Source organism: Chiloscyllium punctatum, chromosome 37 (genome assembly GCF_047496795.1).
Source record: "Chiloscyllium punctatum isolate Juve2018m chromosome 37, sChiPun1.3, whole genome shotgun sequence".
NCBI lineage: Eukaryota > Metazoa > Chordata > Chondrichthyes > Orectolobiformes > Hemiscylliidae > Chiloscyllium > Chiloscyllium punctatum.
Genome location: NC_092775.1, coordinates 28,869,553 through 28,893,136, shown reverse-complemented (window position 1 = coordinate 28,893,136; position 23,584 = coordinate 28,869,553). Strand labels below are relative to the sequence as shown.

The 23,584-nt window shown below is 40.5% G+C and overlaps 1 protein-coding gene across 3 annotated transcripts in view; it reads right to left on the bottom strand.

Moving 5' to 3' along the window:
* The window catches only part of tshz2 (teashirt zinc finger homeobox 2), a 522,918-nt gene that overhangs the window by 65,355 nt on the left and 433,979 nt on the right, over positions 1–23,584 (bottom strand). The window contains exon 3 of one of the 3 annotated variants that reach the window (XM_072556506.1): positions 17,159–20,483. The exons of the other annotated variants lie outside the window; for them this stretch is intronic. The gene's annotated coding sequence lies outside the window, so the exon portion shown is untranslated. Of the gene's footprint in view, positions 1–17,158; positions 20,484–23,584 lie in introns of those variants that run through there. 3 annotated transcript variants of the gene reach the window in all.

Below are 23,584 nucleotides of genomic sequence, written 5' to 3'. Positions count from 1 at the left end.
ACACTGTAAGTAATCTAAGTAATACAGTACAGGAACAGGCCCTTCAGCCCAACAAGACTGTACCAATTCCTAATCCATTTTAGATCCACTACTCATTTCCCATATATGGTTTCTATCCCTCTGTTTGCCTCCCATTTATGTGTCTATCAAGATATACCTTAAACATTGCTAATGTGCCTACTACCACTAATTCCACTGGCCAGTGCGTTCCAGGCACCCACCACCCTCTGTGTGAAAAACATTTCCCCTCTCACCTTGAACCCGTGCCCAGTTATATTTGACCCTCTACCCTCAGAAAAAGTCTCTGACTGTCCACCCTATCAATGCCTCTTATAACTTTGAAGACCTCTATAAGGTTGGCCCTCAGCCTCTGTCTTGCCAGTGAAAAGAATCCAAGTTTATCTAGAGTATCCTCATAACTAAAACTCTCCACACCAGGCACTAGCCTGATCAACCTTTTCTTCACCAAAGCATCCATGTCCTTCTGGCAGAGTGGCAACGAGATCTGCATATAATATTCCAAATGTGGCCTAACTAAAGTTTTATACAGCTGTAACATAAATTGCCATCATTTTAGTTCAATGCCCTCACTGAGTGCACTGAGAATTTGGATTACCCTTAGTAGTTAGTTTCCAAAATTGCTCTAAATACTCTGTGCATGGTGAAAAGCCGCAAAATGCAGAAAAAAAACCCTCAAATACTATTTCTCTTGAGCTTTTCTCAGACCATCCCTTGAATTTATGGCTGATTATTCAGAAAACTCTCATAAAAATTCAACCACTTCATTCCATTGTGAAACTTTGGTCAACTGTACTAGACTTTGCTGTGATAAAATCGATACCCTATGTGGGCCGTTCCCTCATCCATGAACCATGGCTTTCCAGCCTAAATATTCAAAATCAAATTTCGTTGAAAATTAATAATAGTATTATTAGTTTTGTGTACCTATTAATTCTCCTGTACCTACTGATGTAAAATATTTTCCTTTTTTTGCATTTTAATTTTAACATTTCCGAGTGGTGCTATCATTATTTGGATCACATTCCAATAACATGTGGCAAGGCAATCGATATAATTCATTCTCTGAAATCGTGCTGGTTTGTACTGTCCTAGAACAGGAAACAAAGATGAACTTCCTTTACAGTACAGTGCTGTAGGTCTGACCAGTTCCATAAATGACGTTACTTTATTACAGAATGGAAGTTCAATTTTTTTAGGCCATTTTGCAACTTAAATATTTTCCATTCCAAGCCTTTCCACTGTTTCTACAAAAAGATTTCAGCATTTTTAAGGAACACAGCAGTTCTTCAATAATCCAGCTCAATGTGGTACTTCTAAAAGGATTTTTAAAAATTAACAGCAATCAACTGTAATGTAGTTGACTCAAAATGTTTGCAGTGGATTAATTAAGCCGCAGACATTCTGGGGAAGAAGAGTCTATGAACAAAGGCATGTGTTTGTGTGGAGTGATAAAGACTCAGATGATTTATTTAGGCACAGTGCCAAAACCAGAGGCTTTGATTCAGACTTTTTGTACGAGACAGGCTTGGGAAAGTTGATGTCTTAAGTAGATGCTTATGGGAGACCATAGTCAGGAAGATGTTCTTAATTATCTACAGTAAAATAAAAATGTGAATTGAGACAGCCAAGTACTGGAAATGACACTGTACAAGCAGAACTACATATGAACTCAAAGCATTCATCGTTTAGTGCTAAATCTATTTACAATGCATTTGTCATGTCCTTACTTGTGTTTTTCTATATTAAATTTGTGACACTTCAGTTTTAAGCCATTAAATGTGTTACAATTAGCATGGTTTTTCTACTGGATTAAAAATATTCTATTATTTTATATTTCAAATAGTCATTTATTCTATTTCAAATAGCCGAAGGTCACAAGTCGAAAGCTCTTTTTGCTTTTGGTCAATTACAAACTACACTGTGTCTGATTTGACTCTGCGTATGTGGTCAGAACCATGAGCTGCACTGCTGCCAATGGAAGGCTGCACTCGTTATTATTTGCTTCATTTTGATGGTTCAAAATATTTTAAGCTACAAGAAATCTTTCCCTTCATCATTTTCAGGTTTGCTTTCAATAACTGTTATTATTTCCTCAATTCTCCGCCTTTTTAAGAGTACTCTAGATAGCAACTAAAAAACAAGAATAGTCTTAGCAAGACCTTATGTGAAGAGGAAGATGTTAAAGATGTATGCCAACTCAAAACTAGGAATTTTACAGTTTATGCACATGTACAGCATTAGTACCCAATTAGAATTTTTAAAATTTTTTACTTCATAAAGGTTTGCTACTCCTTACTAGTTACATCTAGTATAGCGACCAAACCTGAATGTTTTTTCTCAATTCTCATATACTTTCTAAATTCACATGACTGTAAAAGCAGGCTAGAAAAATGCCAGTGTTTGATATGGAATGGAAACCTTTTCTCGTCACGTTAATAATGATTATTAAAATGCCTCAGGTATTATTCTCATATTTTTATGGACTAAAATATTTTTGTTAGCTATTGGTAGCTTATATCGTCATCATTGACATTGAGGTGAGAGAGATATATACTACAAATTACTATTATTACGCAGCTGCATCATAAAGTGGATGAGATCCAACCCATTTCCAGACACTCATCAGGGAGGCCCATCTAAATGATGAAGTCCCAAAGATGATTCTCATAAAGCAAGATTCCAATGATAAAATAGACACTTCTCTTTCCAAGAATTTGAATTGTTAGTTCAAAATGATAATGCACAAGACAAACTCATAATGAATTGACAGCTGGTTTTATATCATGCCAATTTTTTTTCCATTCTAGAAGTCAATAAAAAAGAAATCAAGTACAGTGTGAAAAAGGCTGCCAATTCACTATTATCCCACTTTGCATTACTGCCATAGATCAATTTTGCTCCAAGTATCTCTGGAGATGCAAACTGCTGGGGGCAAGTGTTGTATATTAGAATGGAGCACTGGCATCCTAACGTGCCGTCCAAAATAACATTCAATCCAATCACACAGAAGAAGTTGAACACAAATCATTAACTCCCTTATACAACATGAAGCATACTTTCTGCAGGAGACTGTCTGGTCATTTATCGTAACTTTGTGGGGGGGTTCTTTGGACAACTAGAAAAATAATGCAAAACCAAGAAAGTTAATAGAACATATTGTTTTCTCTTGCTATTTACTCCCATGATTCTCCTCTTTCATTCAAAACAGGTCAAACACAGTTGTCTTAGCCACAGAATTGATAAAAGTTAAATGGTTGCAAGCATCAGTGAAAGGGATTCTGTTACCTTTCTTCACGAGAGATGGCCAACAAGTGATCCGGAGCAAGGAAGAGACTTCCTTTTATTCAGTGTGTTGAGCAATTATAAAAAGATAATAGGGAAGCTGGCCCTCCAGTTTTGGACAAATATTTCATTTGAATGGTTCTATCAGTTCCCACAGACAATTGGTAAGTTACATGTTTACTCCCTTAAAGAAAACTGTTAATGGGGTAAGATTATACAAGAGTATTTTGTATTCCATGAGTAAATCAGATGTCATGCAACTTCAACTCATTGCTGACCCACTAGTAAGTGAGAACTTATTTTCAAAAGCTTGACAAGGGAAACACACTCAGATTTAGTTCCATCGATTTGTATCCCACAATTCCCCAGAATCACTCAATGTAGCTACATGATGATAGAATTATAGGTACCACAAAATACCATGTTGTTGGGAGTCAGTGATACCTTACACAGCCTGCCATTTTCAATTGCAGTTGCAGAGAGACCAGCTTTCTGAAAGCTGCTCTTCAGTAAGAATGAAGCGAGCAGAGTCCTACGAATGAGGACAGAATGTGATAGTCACATAATTTCATGAAATATGTGAAGGACAAAGCAAATAGTAAAAGGAATAAAAGTAGACAAAATAAGCAGAAATAGTTTGCAGGGAGGAAAGATGTAAACATAAAGAAAATTCAATACATGTTTGTGATGATAACGTTGACAGTCATTGCTCATTCTAAACGTAACAATATTTCTGGTTTGCTAGCCTGAAATTTCTGACAACAGTGCATCTTTGACGTGCTTCCTTCAATGGGAGACATTTTTAAAAGCAAGTGTTATAGAGTCATAAAGATTTTTCTTTCATAGAAGCTTCCTCTTCTAGTGAAGGCAAAAGATTTTGGTAATCTTTGTAACAGTATTCTATTTAAAGTAACTTATAACACTGAAAATATAATTGAACAACAACTGGAAAAAATTCTAGGAGCTTTTTTTTAGAACCACACTTGTGTTAGCATTAAAGTCTGACTATTTCATTATGGATTAAATTGAACTTATTTTATTTATGTTGTAGTTACCTGTAACTCTTTTTAACGCAGCAGGTTTCTAATTTATGCTGACAAAACCCAAAACAAAATGACTACTGTTCGATGTGATTCTGTGATTGAGCGGCATTTGCTAAACAATCCTGAATGCGTAAACAGCTACAATCAGTCAAATTTATAGTATGGTTTATTTACATATGCTAAATGTAACTTGCAATCATGTGCAGAAGCTCACTCTCTGCAAATAAATTGAATGCGTTCAATTCTTGCACTTTTTGGAGTTCTTGGAAGCTTTGGCAACCTATTGTTCTCTGTTGCTTCTTCTGCAGTCACAGTGAGGGTTTGGAAGAAGGGACAAGCAGGAGAGTCAAAGAATAGGAGATTTAGTAAGAGCAAGGTTTGGTGATAAGCTAAATCAGGGGATTGACCATATTCCTCATCACTGTCTTTACAATCTCCCTAACTGACAATACACATTTCAGTGACTAGCCCTACAGCATTGAGCTTTGCCCAGTTAGATAGAGCAGCTGACCATGGAGGCAAGGAGCAAGAGGCTAGGTTAGTGAGTGGGAGCGGCTACAAGTCAAAGGGTAAGGGGTAAAGGGTAAGAGGCTGGGTTACTGAGTTCAAACATCTGCTCGAAAATGGTGCAGGTCAGGTCACGTGGACCTATTTTAGACTAGAATAAAATGATGTTGAACAGAATCTTGTGACATGAACAGATGATAAAGTGAAACAAAGTAAACTGGGACACTGTTGAACATAGACTTACTGTTATAAATTATTCATACTCTGGACATGCAACCATTAAGAATTGTCATGAAGCACCCATAATTCATCTTGTGCGATATTCATAAAAGGATCACTCGGTTATCTGCATTCCTGTAGGCAGCTGCACTGTGACTTTCCATACTATGGATGAAGAGAGAATGTCTAACTACAATTTCAAAGGTTGAAGCTCCATTAAGTGTGTAATTTCAATAACTTCATAGCCTTTCTGAAAACTGGCTTTCATACTAACAGTTTTGAATGTTTCAAGAGGATTCTGAATGTGAGCGTACTTATTTTAATTTATCAGTTTCACTTTAACAGCCACAGGCACTGTCGTATGCTTCCTGCTGTGGGGTTGAGGGTGTGTCTACTGCAGGTGGCAAGTTTACTTGAGGTTGAGTTTATTGAAGCATAAGTGTATCACATATTGATTCTTGCTGATGTTCTGGTAGGAGGTAGGCTTGAATAACTGGGCAGATACAGCTTCCTGTTGAGACCCCTTCTATATGTTTTAGTAGTATTCTCACAACAAGAGTCAGATCAGACTTAAAACATTTACTTTGTTTCTCTCTCCAGAAATTCTGCCCAACCTGCTGAGTTTCTCCAGTATTCTACATGTTTGTTTCATCCTCCTACACTTTTTCCTCCTCCTCCTTCTCCTCATGCACTTACGTACCTGGTTAATGCTAGAAGCCTCAAAGACTGGGAAAGATCTTTTGGCATCTGCCACACCATTTCCTGTAGAGTTTTACAATTGAACTAATCTATGGATAGTATCCACCATATGCAGATTTGTAGCAACAACCAATAGTAATCAACTAGCAATTAATCTGCAAATGGTCTTGAACCTTTTTTATTAGTGCTGGCGGATTCCCTTTCTGCTGCTTAATGCATGGTTAGTTGTGTGATTTTGAGAGATGTCAGCTCATGTATGGACCTCCAAATTATAGTGCTGCCCTTATATCAGTGTTGTACATTGTGATCCACCAGCTCTGCACACCTCAGTTAGAAATTAGGTGCGCATGTGCCTCTACCAAAATGGAGCAGAAGCCACTTCAAATGGCACCTGCAGCACCCAACCAGTGAGCCCCACTGAGCTCAAATTTGCACCCTTTGTTTCATAGGCAAATACAAACGGAATCTCATCAAACAAGATACAATTGCCACCCTGAGTCTCTATTCAAGAAAGGTGAAGAACCAGAGGTAAACTTCCAAGATAAAGAGTTTTCCTTCAAACTACAAGGAAATGAAGCAAAATTCCAAATACAGAGGAAACTCGATTATCCGAATACCAATTATCCGAAAATCAGATTATCCGAAGGAGATCTCGAGGTCCCGATAGAAACATTACATCAAAGATGTATTTCCAGCAGTGATGACGTCTTTTGTTTACAGTGATTAAACAGGCACCATCTCCAAATGACTGACCTCCCGCCCACTCTCTCTTCCTACACTTTACCTGGAGTTCTACAGAGGGGTGTACCCTAAAACCCCCTTCCCAGGAATAATCTCTCCAACATTGTCCCATACAGGGTAAACATGGAACCTGGCAAACATTTGCAGTAAAAAGTTGTGTATATGGCTGTTGGGGTGTGTGTGTGTGTGTGTTTCTGTGTGCGCTATTTGGAGACTTACCCCACAAAGGCAGCTGCAGCAGCAATCTTGTTGTTGCTGTGCAGCTCGGCTGCCCCAGAGAGGGGCCAGGGGGTGGACGCGGAAGGGGGTGGGGGCTGTGTTGGGGGCGGGGTTGGACCGGGTTTGGGGGCACGGTTGGACTGGGTTAGGAGTGTGGGGCACTGTTGGACAGAGCTGGGGGGGCGGAGTTGGGGGCAGGTTCCCGCACGCTGTGAGCTGTTGCACTTTCCTGAACGGGGAGCAGACTTTAAAACTCCAAGTAACAGAGGAAAGGCATTTAAATCGATTTTCCGAATACTTGATTATCCAAACGAAATAGTGCCCACCCATCACGTTCGGATAATCAAGTTTCCACTGTATCAGGTAAGTACTTAATTCTGACCAATTATATTCCACTGATGACATAGTGATAAGTTGGACAACACTGAAGCTATTTACATTTGATCTTCTATGCCTGTCTGTAGCACCTTCAATCATATTTGTACCTAGTCATTTAACCAACGCATGTTACACAATGAATCCAGGCACTTTCCTGAAGTGAGGTTCCACATTGTGCAGGGATAATAAAACCTACCAGTTCACAATTAGTCCATGTCATATTTGATTGGGCCATGGAAAATTCAGACATCAGCTTTAAAGGGATGATTGGCCAGGAACAGACTGCCTTCAATGATTCCCCATGCAGTGACTAGACCATGCAGTCAGGTGGAATGACTGCTGTTCTGTCCCTTCTGACATTTCAGCCAGCCGTATAACCAGCTGTTTTACCAACATGTAAAAAGCTGAGCCTCTTAGCTGGCTAAAATGTCAAGAGTCTGAGAAAACTGAAAACATTAGTTAGTGGCTCCTATTTATGTTGGTTGATCGGTGAAGAATTAGTTTCCGCTGAAGTGTTCTGATTAAACGGCATTTACTATACTAATGTTTCATAGTTCTGCAATCACAGTCAGAGTTAAATAATCTGCTTACTCATACATTATCCATCCCTCTCAGCATTTTAGAGACCCCCATCATTCTCCCACTCAATCTTCTTTTACTGTGTAGATAAATGTAAGGTAATGCACACTCATGCAGCATACTTGATAAATGTGCACACAATGAGTGATTATCTGTTAGTAAAAGTGGAAAACGAAGACTGGAGTGTGATTGCTGATCATTCACAGAAATTATTACAGTAATGTTTCTACTTTCAATTTTGATATTATGATTTAGTCAAACATAACATGTTAAATATACATTGAGGATTCTATGGCATATCTTAGTTTTATTTTCACTATGAGTGTAATGAAACTTGTTTGATTATAATGAAAAGTGATTTTTTTCATCACCTTTTCTCATGCTGTAGAACGGAATGCATAGAGGACTATCAAGCATCAACTGGAGTTAGTGGGACTGATTCAAAGCTGCTGACACAGGACTACTTTGAATCTGCCATTGTAATCAAGGTAGTCTTAATGGAGATACCCACTGAGGAACATTGATAAATTGAACAGGTATTTTGCAGTTATCGCCATATAAAGGATTGTAGCAATGTCCCAGAATCACAGAATGCAATGGAGTGAGGAACACGAGCAAACTGCAGTAACTAGGTAAGTGCGACTGTGCAACTTGTTGGAGCTGCACGATAACAATTCTCTGCGTCCTGATGGACTTCATCTTCAGGTATTATAAGAAATGGATCTTCTAATCGTCGATGCAATGGTTTTAAATTTCCCAACTTCCCTCAATTTGGGGATGGTTTCATTAAATGAGAAGAGTGGATCTAACTATTCAGTTTGAGAGAAGGAAGCAGAAAGCAGGACATTTAGTTTAACATCTGTAATAGATGTTAGAAGTCATGATTATATTCATTATCTTAGAAAAAAAACTGAAGCAATCAGGCAGAGTCAACATGATTTTCTGAAAGGGAAATTTATTAGAGTTCTTTGGGCGGCACGGTGGCACAGTGGTTAGCACTGCTGCCTCACAGCGCCTGAGACCCGGGTTCAATTCCCGCCTCAGGCGACTCACTGTGTGGAGTTTGCACGTTCTCCCCGTGTCTGCGTGGGTTTCCTCCGGGTGCTCCGGTTTCCTCCCGCAGTCCAAAGATGTGCAGGCCAGGTGAATTGGCCATGCTAAATTGCCCATAGTGTTAGATAAGGGGTAGATGTAGGGGTATGGGTGGGTTACGCTTCGGCGGGGCGGTGTGGACTTGTTGGGCCGAAGGGCCTGTTTCCACACTGTAAGTAATCTAAAAAAACTCCAATAAATATCCATTTGTAACCAATGGATATACTGTAGTAGATTATGAGAAGGCATTTGATAAGGTGGCACATTAAAATTTATTCCCAAAAATCAAAACTTAAGATGTAGGGGGTAGCATTTTAACACTGATAAAAGATCAGCTCACTGGCAGAAAACTGGCAGTAGGCATAAATGGGTTGTGCTTTTGCTGGCAAAATGTGCTTCGTAGTGCATCAAAGTGCAAGGACTTCAACTTTTTACAATTAATGACTTGGATGAAGGTACTAAAGCTACGGTTGCTAAATTTGGTGATGACACAAAGACAGTCAAGAAGCTAAGCTGTGAAAAGGATATACGTAGACTAAAAAGGAATGTTGATAGGTTAACTTAATGGACAATGATCTGGTAAATGTAGTATAATGTGGCAAAATGTGAAATTATCCACTTTGGCAGGAAGAATGGTGAGAATTTGCAGAATGCAGAAATGCAAAATGACCTAGTTGCTCTAGTGAATAAATCATGAAAGGTTAATATGGAGGTACAGCAAGTAATTAGGAAAGCAAATAGAATGTATCACATATTACAAGAGAAATTGAATACAAAAGTATGGAGGTTATGCTTCAGCAATGTAGGGCACTGGTGAGACCACATCTGGAGTCCTGCATTAAGTATTGATCACCTTATTTAAGGAGGATGTAAATGTTTTGGAGGCAGCTTAGAGAAGTTTTATAAGACTAATACCTAGAATGGGCATATTAATTTGTGAGGGAAGCTTGGACAGACCAGGCTTATATTCTCTGTAGTTTAGGATAATAAGAGGTGACTTGATTGAAGCAAATGAGATGCTGACGAGTTTTGACAGAGAACATGTTTTCTGTCCTGGGAGAATCTAGAAATAGGGGCCACTGTTTAAAAATAAGACATTTAAGACAGAGTGAAGGAGAATCTTTTCCTCACAGAGAGTCATGAGGGTTTGGAACATTATTCCTCAAAAGTCAGTAGATGCAGAGTCTTCCAATATTTTTAAGGCGTAGGTAGATCGATTTTGGATAAGGCAGAGTAAGGCTTTGGGGGAAAGGCAGGAATTTGGAGTTAAGCTCATCATCAGATTGGACATGATCTTACTGAATGGTGGAGCAGGTCTGATGAGACAAGTTGCCTACTCCTATTCCTAATTTGTATGTTTGAAGGCATTTGAGAAAGCCACTTTAACAAAGAGGAAAAAGAACAGACAGAGGCCTGGAAAGCACATGAATATTGCTGCTGAGTGCTGTTCCTTCAACTCCCTCTATGTCTTGCAGTATATTTCTGTTTTTCTTAACTTTCTGCCTATCACAGGATTCAAATGTATTTGAAAATATGTTGTTTTCTATTTACAACCTGAAATAAACAGCTGATCCTTGTTTCACTAGATGCTGGTATCTTCTGCATACTACACACCCACATAAAAACTGTGATCACGAACAAAAGTGTCAAAAATCATCAGGCACTCCTAACGAGATAGCTGATGATTTTTGACAAATAATGATGAATATATTAACTTACACAACACTATCTAGCAAGACAACCAATACTGTACTTGCGAATTGTTTCCACAGACATTTCAATTCCTCTTCTTCTGAACTTCCTGAAGTGCACACTGTGCAAGATAATAATAGGACAGGTAAGGGACTTAGATCCACACCAACCACTGTGGCTGCTCTGAAGCAGTTAGTGAATAATAAGTTGGAAAGCTAGTTGCAAAAACACTTGCAAGTTGCACATTGAGTAGAATCTAAATCTGTATATTCAAAAGGGAATGAAAGCCGAAGCAAAGCATTTGAGCATTATTCCATACATACTTCTTGATAAAACGACGTAATGGGTACATTGTCTGTCTCCTTGCCAGAATGCAACTTCAACTTGCACTAAGTCTAGCCTTCTATCAATGGTGCTTTCCAATTAGTAAGCAGCAAGTGGAAAAAGCTTATCGTAATTTGGACTCTTTTCTCTGTCAGAATGTCTGAGGCTTGCAATTCCATGGTGCGTCATGATCACAAGGCGGCACTGTCCCAGCTCATGTCATCATCATAATAATACTGTAGGGATTGGATTCAGGAGGATCTTGTTGACTATGATACCCATGACTGGGGTTGTTAACCTGAGACCTGGCTGACCAAGGAAACAGGGGATTTAGAATCTCCTCAGTCCAGGGGACTGACTCTGAACTGGCTGGCCACAGCCAGTGAACTCTGCACAATTAAATAAAGGGTGACTTGGTGACAGGATACTGGCCCCTGTGCAGTTATTTCAACTATTTTGTTGTTAATGAAATGCAATATCTTTGTTTAAATAGGTCCTTCTTTCAAGAATGACATGACTATTTTGGGTATTTTTCTCCACTTCTTTGCCATGGAGAAAATAAAATACCTTCTATAGTTGAATCAAACTGCACTTCTTAGATTTGCATTTGGACTTCCAACTCTCCAATTTTATCCCAGAATGTCCAGGAAATAGAGATTCATTATCAGAACATTGTTGTACAGGTTAGGTGGATTAGCCAAGCTAAATTGCCTATTGTGTCCAGGGATGTGCAGTTTTGGTGGATTAGCCATGGGAAATGCAAGGTTACAGGGATGGGGTAGGGCTGTGGGTGGAATAGAGTAGGGTCTGGGTAGGAAGCTCTTCACAGGGACGATGGAGTCAATGGCCTGCTTTCGCACAGTAGGAATTCTATGGTTGTCATGAGTAACTTGGGTGAAAATTCATTTTGTGTTTAAAAAGATTTTTCTTCTTTGAAATCTTTTTCTGTTAGTTATAAAAATTGGACATGGGGAGAAAAGAGTAATCTTATTATGTATGGGAAGGTGATGTGTGGTTTTAAAAAAAAAGTTTTGGTCAATAGCAGGACCCTGGTGGGGCATGATGAATTTAGGTAGGTGGAGGTGAAGTGATGAAAACTCCAGGAGTACACCCTGAATTGGCAACAGGAGTCTGAACAGAATCTGCCAAATCAAATTCCAAATTCATCATTACTGTACATATGTTATTTAATCTCACCCCTAATCTGTGAATAGAAAGCAAGGGCAGACTGAAATCATAAAACCTTCCTGAATCGTTGAACAAATAAATTCAGGAAACTGATAAGTTTAATGGTCCAGAATACTAGAGAGCAGTAAAACCTGAATATTCAAGTACTACAGTGAAACAATAACTGGTAAAACATGAAAATATTTCTACAATGGCAAGTTTGTCTGGAGTTTGCTCATTTCATTATTATGGCAATAACAATAGGAAGGACTAAACTGTCCACATCCTGTGCTGGCACTGTTGGAGGCGAGGGAACCAAGAACTCAAGAGGAGCAAAAAGTCAGGACCACGCACAGACACATCCCTGTTACCTGAACCTTCCTAGGGATGGGTGAGAATCAGACTAGCTGCGCACTCCATGGAAACGAGCAGCTAATTATGCTGGTTAAGACCCCAATCTGATGTGAATGTGTGTCCTGTTAGGTGTTTGGCCTCTGGCAGAGTAGGTCCCTGTCACATATGGATTCACTACCTCAGTGTAGGCCACCTCTTGTAAATGGATGGATTATTGAAGCCGGAGGGTCTATTTCTCCTTTGATGGATTGCAAGGCCAGCAGATGGGTTTCCCCTTCATCTCAAAGCACCTGGTTTCCCTGATTTCTATTTTTAGTTTGGTGCTGCTGTGCAACTCAGCAAGAGAACCCTCATGCTGAGGGATCCCACATGGGCTCTCACCAAACCCACTGTTCCTGATGGGGCTGTCAAGTCACCTCTGTGTGGGCTGCCAGCATTGAGAACCTGCCCTCTATGCTTAATAGAGCAGCCAATTAAGCAGTGGCCTCCTGGAAGTCTACCTGCAGCTAGCAAATGTAGGCACAGGACAGGATAGGATGTCTATTTCGTCCCAATATAAGAATCCACAACCCTCTGATAAAATCCTGCCATTAGATTTTGGCATCTTAGAAACAACAGCCAAATCAATTGGCTTGTGAGGAGAAGGGTCAGGATAACTGTTTGGTTTGCTTTGTCACAGGGTCAATATCTAATCTATAGATTATTATCATTTTCTAAAACACATTGTCATAATAGACGAAAAGGACCTGTCACATGTGAGGGATTTGTTGGCAGTAAACTCTCACACTACATATAATACAGTTTTGGGGAAGTGCCTCTGTGACTTTCCGTTTATTAAAATTGAAACAAAAGAATTTATTATTTAATGATGAAATATGCTAATAGTGATAATTCTTTTCTATCTCCCTACACTGTGCTCCCGAAGCCCTAACATACTCTATTCCTATGTCAAGGAGGTTAGGAATATAGTCTATGAACCTGAAATCTCTGTACGACTTCCACAAGAGGTTATCTGTATCTCAATTTCCTCTTCTGCTTTACCTTTCCCATCAGCAAGAAAGCTTGTATGCTGTTCAAGGTGATCTAGCTGAGAATGGGAACCTGCCAATATGAAACAGGCACCTCCAGCTATGAATATTGCAAAATGCACCAGATCATGTGCTATCCACAGGTTTGGATGTCATTGCAATGTGTATTTTTCCATTTCCTGCTACAATCCAATGCATTTTTATCATAAACTAATGAATTGAGAGTCAGGCGACTGGTATGTGGCTGATTTACTGCTGCATAACCATGCTCTGACCAGTGAAGAGAAGCTTTTGCTACTGTGCAGGTTTTGTTCAGTCTGTAAGAACAGCAGCAAAAATACCAGAAAGGAAGTAATGTTGAGCTTCTTTTTCGTTATTATCCTGCAGCTGTCTGTTAAATATACAGGCAGCTTTCCTACCATTAAAAAAAAATTACTTTCAACTGCAATTCAGATTGGCGGACCCCATTAAGTATAATAACTGTAATATCCATGAACTGCAGAAAATGAGGCACTAAAGATGATGTTTCCTCAGCAATCACTCAGCCACCAATCAAAAGTCCAATACTATATAATATTCACAACTTTGCTGCTGTGGAGTCAATAATCTTTCTACTATACTGAAGCAATGAGACATCGTCTGTGATGTCATGATATCATTGCACACATTACCTGAATACTAACTAATTATTTCTTACTTTATTTTCTTTCCAAGCCTTAAAGATTTTTATCCTTTATACAGTTAGTCACTTATCCCCAGGAAGCTTTTGAATGGATACTGGACACCATCTGGCAAACTACTCATTGATGAACCTTGACAGTAAAGATCAGTAGGGGGATATTGCAGCTGAATCAATTCTGTTCTCAGCCTAAGTTTGGAAATGCACATTTCTAGTGTAATCTCTGGCTGACTGAAGCACAAGGAAGCCAATGGCAATCCATCTCCAACACCACCACTAAAATTAATATTGGTCAAACTTGAGCAGACTTAGTGTGTAATGATCAACCATTCACTAGACATACTTGTTGAGCTATTAGACAGTGAAGTTATGAACTTCCCACTTGACAAGTATTTTCAGAGCCTCCAGTGAGTTCTGAAGAAGGGCCACTGGACGCAAAATATTAACTCTGCTTTCTCTCCACTGATGCTGCCAGTCCTGCTGAGCTTCTCCAGCTATTTCTGTTTTTGTTGCAATGTGGTAACTGTTCTGGAAAATTTTCAAGTCATGCATTAGATGATTTACCCAGCTTGCATTGAGTCATTTTGTAGTCCACCAGAAGAAAGCCACTTGGCAATGAGCATGGAATCACCAGACATCTATCATAATTTCACATAGTCCTTGACATACAGATGTGCCAGGCTCTGCAGACATGGTTCACATAATCTTGGCAGGCATACTCTCGTTCTTGACCACTCTGCTATACCTGTTTCCATGAAGTGGACACAGAACGTACTATGATTGGGATGTTAACATTAGTCAGTCATTTATTCACATGGTAGTATTGTCACCTGTTTTGCAGTTCCAGCTTCCTCTGGGATGAGGAGCTTAATTGGAGCCAAAGCCTAATTGTTTGCCAAAGTGAGGTACATTCAATTCTTTCTGCAGATGTCTGGAACTCAGTGAGTGGGAACACAATATCTATTAACTTCTATAAAATTTCCTTCTACAATCTATACTTTCCCATACTGGAGAAAATATATAATTCAGACTCAGTGTCATGATAGAGTGTGAAATATTCAGTTTGAAGATGACAAAAATTAAGCAACTTTTAATAAAGAAAGACATTGCAAAACACAAGGCAGCAGCTGTCTGAGGTAGAGATCCTACCACTGGTCAATTTGGAAAATTTGAATGCGCCTAGAAACGCAAATGTATTATCTGAAATCTCTTCTGCTGTTTAGTTTGCTAGCTAGTTTCAGCAGTTTAGTTTTTGGATGGTTGTTCTATGAAAGCACAGAGATGGCTGCCTTGAACTTCCTATATACATTTGGCACACCACCCATTGTCTTCCACCTTCTCCTTGATTCTGGTTTGGCAGGCCTCCAATGTCTGATCTTCACCATGGACATTCTGTCCCTACATATGTCCATCCAGTATGGCGAAGGCCTCCAAGCTCTTTGTTTCCTCCTCTCCCGCAGCCCCAACCAGTACCTCTCCACCGACACATCCATTCTACTTTTGGAACTGGTCCTCACCCTCAACAACTTCTCCTTCAAATCCTCCCACTTCCTTCAGACAAAAGGGGTCACCATGGGCACCTGAATGGGTCCCAGCTTGTCTCTTCATCGGGTATGTGAAACAGTCCATCTTCCACAGTTACCCTGGCACCATTCCCCCACCTTTTCCTCTGCTACATTGATGACTCTATCTGTGCCACCTTGTGCCCCCACGAGGAGATTGAACAGTTCATCAATTTCTCGAATACCTTCCACCCTGACCTCAAATTCACCCCGGACACCTCCCTCCCCTTCCTGGACCTCTCTGTCTCCATCTCTGTCAACCAACTCAACATGAACATCTACTTCAAAACCACCAACTCGCAAAGCTACCTGGTCTACACCACCTCCCAGCCCCCCACCCTGTAAAAATGCCATCCCTAACTCCCAATTCCTCAACCTCTGCCATATCTGCTCCCAGGAGGAGGAATTCCACTTTAGGACATCCCATATAGTCTATCAAGGACCACAATGCCTTCCAGCGCATCTCCTCCACTTCCCAAACCTCCGGCCCTTGAACCCAACCCTCTGGCCACGACAAGGATAGAACGCCACCCCCCTCCCCCTCCCTGCTCCCAACCCAGTCCTCAGCTTTCACCCCAATCAATCACCAATATTCAGACACAGTGTATTATCCTCTGCCATTTCCTCCTGCAGAGATATATTTCCTTCTGCACCGCTGGCAGCATTCCACAGAGACTACTCCCTCGGTGACTCCCTCATTAGGTCCACGCCCCCCACCAACTCACCCTCAATACCCGGCATCTTCCCTTGCCGCCGAGAGAGGTGTGAAGCCTCTGCACACACCTCCTCCCCTTATCTCCGTCCAAGGCCCCAAAGAATCTTTCCACATCCGGCAGAGATTTACCTGCACATCCAGACACCTCATCTACTGTATCTGTTGCTCTTGATGTGGACTCCTCTACACTGAGGAGACAGGATGCCAAATCGCAGACCATTTCAGGGAACATCCCTGGGACACACCAAACAACCCACCACCCTGTGGCTGACCACTTCAACTCCCCCTCCCACTCCACCAAGGACATGCAAGTCCAGGGCTTCCTCCTCCGCCATATCCAAGCCACCTGACGCCTGGTGGAAGAAAGCCTCATCTTAAACCTTGGTACCCTCCAACCACATGGCATCAACATCAACTTCACCAGTTTCCTTATCTCCCCTCCCCCTACCTCATCCCAGATTCCACCCTTCAACAGTTCTACCGGTCCATCTTCTTTCCCACCTATCTGCTCCATCCTCTGCTCTGACCTATCACCTTCACCTACCTATCGCCTTGCCAGCTACCTTGCCCACATCCTCACCCCCATCCTCCTATTTGTCTCTCAGCCCCCTTCCCCCATCCCTCACATTTCTGATGAAGGGCTTATACCCGAGACATTGACTCTCCTGCTCCTCAGATGCTGCATGACCTGCTGTGCTTTACCAGCTTTTCAACTTGAAGTCTTTGGTGCTGATCTTTTTTTCTGTAATAGAGTTGTTTTCATAAGAATTTGACACCACATGTACACATTTACTTTTTTTCTTTATTATATTATTCGTATTTCAATGAATAAAATTGAATAAAATTCTTAGTTGCCATATAAGACTTGAATTTGTCATCTAAAACATCAAAATAATAATAGAACTCACTAAAGTCACTGTCACTAATAGTCTGATACTTTGAAATGCAAACACGATTTTTATTGTTTTTCTGCTTTCAACTGATATTCTTTTTGCAATTCTGTACCTGAAGAATTAACTAGCTGCTGTTAAATTCATTAAAAAATTTGTTAACTCACTTTTAGAGGACTTATGGGTGTTCCTCACTATAGTTTTTCAAGTAAACATGATTCTTGTTTTATCTCTTCACTTAAGGGATCAAATCTGTTCTGGGTGTCCAATAACCAATCTCTCTTCGTTTGGAATTGACTTTAATTTCTCCCCATGGCTGTTAATGTACCTTTACTGCACACAATAATTTTTCAAAGCTTGCTTCCCCTATTTCTGGGCGTAAAATCATTTTTGAGACTCAGTGTTTTGGGGTTTTCTCTGATGACTGTTCTGTTTAGAGATGTTTCCTTCATAGCAGTTTAGCTTTGTGGGTTTGCTGGCTGCTAGCTGATCTTAGAGGCGTACTTGAGAGTTTCTGAAATAATGAAATAAATTTAAAATTCTCTTCTGCTGATGATTGGAGGTCTGTTTCTTGATCTTCACAGTGGTATGATTTTCTAGCCATGATGAATCCTGTTGTTGTCATCATATTTTACTGTGGACTGCAAAATGAGTCAAAGCAAGCTGGGAGAATCATCAAACTCAGCAAGGATCAGTAAGGACAGGAGACAGGCACATGGATAGTGTGGCAAAGGCAGGAGCTGGAGAAAGCAGGCGATGCATGCTTACATAACCTTTAGGTTGTAAATCGGAAGAGATTGTGGAGTGAGGGGGAATTGAGATGTGAGATATGGGGGCCCATCACCTTTAGTGGTCTCAGCCCTGCAGTTGATAATGGCTGCCGTACTTTAGCTGCTCTAATAATGACCAGCACATGCAGGCAAGGATGTGCGGTCACAGCTGGATTCCAAATTTTAGACAGTGCAGTCTCTAATTATGTGTCACCTTATTCTTTCAGAGAAATAAAAATATATGAGTGACATTGGCTGGGTGATGTGGCTGTCACTGGTGAATAACTGGCAGTTTGTACAACCTATAATTTGTAGTTATGAGGCTTGTAGCAGTGCTAAGTGTGTTTTTTTTTTAATTCATTCACAGAATGAGGGTGTCACTGGCCAGGACAGCATTTAGTCCCCCTCCCTAATTGCCCAGGGGGCAGTTGACAGTCAACCACATTGCTGTGGGCCTGGAGTCACACATAGGCCAGATCAGATAAGGATGGTTTTTTCCTTCCCAGATGGGGTTTTTCCAACAATCAACAATAATCTTACAGTCATTGTTAGACTCCTAATTCCAGATTTTTAAAAAATTATTTGATTCAAATCTGCAGTGGAGGAATTTGAACGTGTCCCAAGAACATTATCTATATCTCTGGATTAACAATCCAGTGATAATACCATTAGGCCATTACCTCCTCTAAGAATGATGAAGCTAGGAATGTTTGGTATAAATCCTGATTGGTACAGATCATTTGTAAATGAGTAGTGACAGAGGCGATGTCTTTTGAAGATTTGTTGAATGACCTTCAGCCCTTGAATAAGGCTGCTGAACATCTTGCACGTTGTGTCTATGTGTAGGAAGTCCAAATTCTGGTACTGATTACTATAGCTACTGGTACTACTGCTTTTTCAAATGCCTTTTGTCCCACATCCTCTTCACATCCAACGCAGCCATGAAGAGCACTAATTCAAAGTCTCAGAACCTTGAATCATGTAGCATTCTTCTTCCTGCTTAAGAATTTATTTTAGAAACTGTTCCAGCACCTGTGCCAGTCAAAGTACATTTTTCATTTCAGGCGTATTTTAGTACAAACTACCTTTAAGTGGTGCTGGCTTTATTCACACGGAGGCTCTTGATGAAGCCTACAGCTACTCAACTGTGTGACTATTGTTGGTTGCATGCATTGGCAGAACAGTTGACTTGGTGGATAAAGTCTGAAGTGAAGCTGGTGAGTACTGGCACCTATCAAGGGATTAAGCAGGAGCAATCAACAATGTGTTGGCTGGAAGCAGACACTGTTTTTAATGCGGGTTTGGGAGACACCAACCTTTACATTCGGGTAAATATAGTTAATACTTGTCTAATCTTATTGGCTGCCTTGCTTTCTCTGACCTGGAGCTTCCCTAGGTCACAGTGACTTTTTTTTCCCTCACCACAATTCATCCAAAAGCAGTCCAGCCAGCAAGAAAGAATTTCAAGAGGATGTTATGTTCAGATCAAGTCAATTTTCCATTATCTCTTTCACTGGTTTGCAAAACATCATCCTTGAAGCCAGCCTCATCCACAAAGCTGGCAGTGTCAAATGCATTAGTCCCCATTGCAACATTCCACTAATTGTGCCTGTTTGTTGGCCTTCAAAGATGTTCAAAATATTACAAGTATCCTTTTAGATACAAGGATACATAAAGATGCTTTCTTTATGATGAATCCATTTTCAACAGTATTGATAAAACTGCTCCAGGGCTGGATTACCAGAGGATTGGCAATCCTATGGATTACCGTCCGCCCCCTGTTTTTTCAAACAGAGAGCGCTTCACATTTCTGACAGGCCATTCCAATCAGGGCTCCTCCCAAAATGCAGAGCATACTTTCATTCTGATAGTTGTCCAAGGGTGCAGAATCCTGAGTCAAGTAGGTAGGAGGAAGAAAGTAGCTGCCAGGGAGGAGGCTGCCACATGGACAGAGAGATGCAAGAAGGCCCGGTAAGTGATGCAGCTTCTGGATTGGCCAGGGGCAGTGCCGGGTATGGATAGGTCTGGCAGCAGAATGGGGAGGGTGGGTGTCGGGTCACAGATGGGGAAGGAAAGTGGATAGAGGTAGGTTGGGTTATCAGGTCTGGAGTGGCAGGAAAGGGGGCTCAGTTGCTGGTGGATTTGGGTGGGGTAGTGCAGAAGCAGATGGAGGAGGAAGGGGTCTTGGAATTGGGAGTGGGGTCTAGGGTGACAGCTCCCAGGGAGAAATTGGGGTGGGGGTATGTCAGGTCAGGGTCCAGGGTATGTGAAGTGAGTATGTTGCTCACGAGTTAGATTATTTATTTAATCATTTAACTTTTCCCAAGTAACCAAGTACTTAATTTCATTGAAACCCTTTAATTCGCCATTTGAATGGATATTTCCAAGGGTTCCAAATGTCGAGAGTTTGTCCAGTGCCCTTCTATTTCCTGGGCAATTCCTTCTGAGACTGCTACAGGGTCCTCATGCACAACTCCAATTTACACTGGAATAACAACTGGCTGGCCAATGGAAATCCGGACCTAATGCAAAAAAAAATTACAATGAAACACATTGCTCAGTTGTTCTGGTTCATTAAAAATTCCATGTTGATATTCAAATATGTTTGAGCAGAAACAATTCTGAGTATAATTTGTGCTCGGCTTGCTGATTGTGTCAGAACCTCCTGTTATGCTGCACGTAGGTCTGGTTTTCCTGAACACAAACCAGCTGCCCCATGGAAACCAATACTGCAGCAAAGGCCTCAAACGAGCTTTAAGTCTCATAAAAAAATGCAAAGGGCCTTGTACCCATTCCAGGTTACTAATGCTGATGGGTTTATACCTGTAAGACTAAAACCACCTGCTCCTTTAAAGACTGGATAACCTCAAGTTCACAATATGCTACAATAACATGTTGGACTATAACCTGGTGTTGTGAGATTTTCAACGAGACAGTGGAAGATTATGTGCTTTTGGATAGGACAATAAATGATACAGGTTAAAGCTCTTTTATTTCCTATTGTTGATATTGTTAAACTTGAGTGCTACAATTGATGTCCTTTGATTTCTCTCCTTGGTTACTTGTAGCAATGTGTTGAAGATTCATTCTTAATTCTTGAAGATTTTAGGAAAATCTGGGTTGATTAGCAATGCAATGTCTTCATCATGCATAGGCTGAGAATGCTTTTTTTAAATCCCGACCTCAATGGTGGACATCATTTCCTTCCCACTATATTGGATCTTAAAATGCTGCTCTGCATTCAAGAATTACCAGGCTGTAAATCCTAATAGTACTGGATGATATTCAGACTCAGAGTAAATAACATCTAACGTTCCCATCCCTCGCTCTTATGCACTGAGATTTCCCTCCATTGCATCTACCTTTAGATATCACTGTTGATAGAGCTGGGGAGGGAATTCTAAATTCTTCAATTACTCCAGGTGTGAGTGCTGCTCAAGACATAACTTGTTATAACTAACAACTAATCCTCACGATCAAAGTCAAGATTGGACTCATAAGCCACCTGAGAGCCCATCAAAAGATCAATGGAATGAAGACCATCATCTTTGACCTCGAGGGATAGCCAGGACAACAACAAATCCCCACCAACAAGGTAGTCTTTAATGCAGATTCCTGGTTGTCCTGAAAACATTAAGAATGACCACACGTGTGGGTTTGGAATCAACTGCAGTCCAAAGTATACAGAGATTGCAGATGTCCCTTCCTAAAGGAGATTAGTGAACCAATAGATTTTTACAACAGTAAGACAGCTTTCATATGCTTCTTCTCAAATTACCAGATCTACATTTGCCGATTTTGCTGTCACATTGGCACAGGAGACAAAATAATAGCTTATTTGGTAAAAGATTATGTGCATGGGTGCTTCAACATTTGTTTTTGTTGCTTCTGGATCTGAGGCCAAAACTAAAACAGCAACAGACAATATTTTTCAGTTGGCTGCCACTGAATTTGATAGGAGAATGCCCATTACACTAAAAGTTACTGTTAGTACATGATTTGAGAGTTCTATCACTCAGCTCTGGTCATAAATTGATGTTTTCAACATACAATGATGGTACTAAAGCATCAAATCACACTGTACTCAGTCATTGCAGAAATGTTCAGCATCGGTTGCAGCATGTCACCCTGTGACAAAATAATTTTGCAAACCTGTTCTAACTTACTCTAAAATGTGCATTTAACTTTCAATGTAGAATTATAAAGGTAATGAGTGGGAGGGCTGTGTATGGAGGAAGTGTCAGAACGTCCTTGAGTTCAACAATGCTGTGTGCAACCAGTCCTATTTAGCCTCAATGTCAACATGACGTGGAGGTGTTTGAGAAGGACACACAATATTTAGACTGGACTCACCACTCAGTTGTTGTATTAAAATGCATGCACATTTTTGAACAATGTCATACATTATAAAAGGGTTTGAGAAATTTGTATTTAATTATATTTTTAGCTCTATATAATTGGAACTGCAGAGTTAAATCTGAACTTTAAAGTTTGGAATCCCATGTTGAATTTAGTTTAAATAGAAAGGGAGAGGGCACTTCATAACAACAATGCCATGGACACTTAAAGCACAAAAAGAGACCATTTCAGCTTACTGTACTGGAGCCAACTCTTCAGTGTTAACCAACGAGATCCACTCCACTGCTCTTTCTCTAGAGCTCTACACTTTCCCCTTTCCAATTATATTATCCAATTCCTTTTTCAAATTACTATTGACTATGCTCCTTCAAGATCATTCAGATCCCGGCAACTTGGCATGTTAAAAAAAATTCTCAATTTCTCCCATGGACATTTTGCAATTATTTTAAATGTATATCCTCAGTTTATTGAGCCTCATGGCTCTGGAAGTAGATTCTCACTAGCTGCTTTATCAAAATGCATAATAACTCAAACGTCTCTATTAAATCTTACTCTACCTTCTCTATTGTTGGAAGAGCAATGCCAGCTTCTCTCATCACTCAGCACTATTGAAAGCTTGTGTTCCTGCCTTTTCCTAAAGTATAGTAGCCCAAATTGGACATAATACTCTGAGGCCCAACATGGTTTATAATTATTTCCAATATTCTCTTTGTGCCCTAATGTACATTTGTTTTTCTTTCCCTGGGTGGAAGGAGGTGGGAAGAGTGTATAATTGAGCAGGTTAGCCCGAGGGAGATACTCACTCCTGACCCACCACCTCAGCTATTAAGTCCTGTGAATATTACTCACAGAATATTGCCCTTAGGTCATCAACTAATGGACACATCAAGGAGGGGTTATTGTGGTGTAGTAGTAGTCCCCTTGACTTTGGACCAGGAGGCCTGAGTTCAAATTCCAACTGCTGAGGTGTGTAATGACATTGCTGGACAGGCTGATTAGCAAATATTTGGATATGTATAGCTCTCAATTTTCTATGAGTTGAAAAATATGGTGCTGGAAATACACAGCAGGCCAGACAGCATCCGAGGAGCAGGAGAATCGACGTTATGGGCACAAGCCCTTCTTCAGGAATGAAGATTCTCCTGCTCTTCGGATGCTGCCTGGCCTGCTGTGTTTTTCCAGCACCACATTTTTCAACTCTGCTCTCCATCATCTGCAGTCTTCACTTTCGCCTACTCGATTTTCTATGAGTCCAATTACCTGG